This window comes from Gorilla gorilla, chromosome 17 (assembly GCF_029281585.2).
Source record: "Gorilla gorilla gorilla isolate KB3781 chromosome 17, NHGRI_mGorGor1-v2.1_pri, whole genome shotgun sequence".
In the NCBI taxonomy this organism is placed as follows: domain Eukaryota; kingdom Metazoa; phylum Chordata; class Mammalia; order Primates; family Hominidae; genus Gorilla; species Gorilla gorilla.
Window position 1 is genome coordinate 51,835,712 of NC_073241.2, and position 1,596 is coordinate 51,837,307.

A 1,596-nucleotide genomic window follows, 5' to 3' on the forward strand; every position below is an offset into this window, starting at 1 on the left:
ATCACACTGGGTTTGGCATGAGCAGGAAATAAATACTTTGTTCATTCACTGAAAATCGGACTTTAATTTTTATTTCAATAGTAATAGCTGGGTTGTTTGTAATCTTAATATCAATGTTGAGTTCAGGGGAAGAAAAATAATAACAGCAGGGCACTTTTTTAAATGATAAAAGAGGGGACTGTTCACAATGAATATATCACATTTATGAATGCCTATGCACCAAATAACTTAGAATCAACATTCATAAAGTAAAAGTGTCAGAAAACAGGAGAAAGAGGACCACTTTCTTTGAAATGATATATTGGCCACAATTTCTCTGTGCACTGGAAGATGGCGATCCTCTTTCCCTGCCCAGTGCAGCCACAGCTCTTGGTGCCAAGAAGCATCTGAAGTGGGTAGGAGCCCCAAAGCATTGGATGCCGAATACATTGACCGGTGTGTTTGCTTGCACCCATACACCAGTCTCCACAGGCTGAGAGTCTCCCGGTCATCATTTTCCTAAGGAACGGACTTAGGTATGCACTGACAGGAGATGAAGCAAAGAAGATCCACATGCAGCAGTTCATTAAGATCGATGACAAGGTCTTGACTGATATAACCTATGCCACTGGTTCCTTAGATGTCAGCATTAACAAGACCAGAGAGAATTTCCATCTGATCTGTGACACCAGGGGTCACCTATTACACCTGAGGAGGCCAAGTTATTCAAAGTGAGAAGAAACTTTGTAAGCACAAAAGAAATCCCTGATCTGGCAGCTCATGATGCTGGCACCATCTGCTGCCCTGGCCCTCATCAAGGTGAATGACATCGTTCAGATTGACTTGGAGACTGGCAAGATTACTGATTTCATCAGGTTCAACACTGGTAACCTGTGTATGGTGACTGGAGGGGCTAACCTGGGAAGGATTGGTGCAATCACCAACAGAGAAAAACATCCTGGATTTTTCGATGTGGTTCATGTAAAAGATGCCAACAGCAACAGCTTTGCTACCTGACTCTCCAACATTTTTGTTATTGGCAAAAGCAACAAATCATGGATTTGTCTTGCCTGAGGACAAGGTATCTGCCTCACCATTGCTGAAGAGAAAGAGAGAAGAGACTCGTGGCGGAAGAGAGCAGTGGGTGAAATGGTCTCTAGGTAAACATGTTAGAAAGGTCTTTATACTTAATTAAAAATCATACATCATGAAAAAAATTAATGAATGACATTTTGATTTTTTTCTCTCAGTCCATGAGAAAGCAGGTGAATAGAACATTTGTAAAAAAGTAGAAAACCTAAATTACAAAATTAATAAATTAAATTGTAACACATTAAACTCCATACCTTGAAAACAGGAAAATACATTTTTTCTCAAGCCTTCATGGAACCCTCACAAAAACTAACCATATATTAAATCACAAAGGAAATTATGGTAAATTTTAAAAAATAGGAATTATACCGATAACAATTGTTATTGCAAAGCAATAAAACTAGAAAATAATATGAAAACAAAAATTATATTACCTAGAAATCCTTTAACTATCTCATAAACAACTTTTGGGTCAAAAAGAAAATCAAATCTGAATTTACCAGAAATATGGAAAATGACAATAAC

At 37.8% G+C, this 1,596-nt stretch overlaps 1 pseudogene; it reads left to right on the forward strand.

Annotated features, from left to right (window-relative positions):
- Positions 1-293: 293 nt before the first annotated feature.
- On the forward strand, positions 294-1,127 carry LOC101128229 (small ribosomal subunit protein eS4, X isoform-like; annotated as a pseudogene).
- Positions 1,128-1,596: the final 469 nt, after the last annotated feature.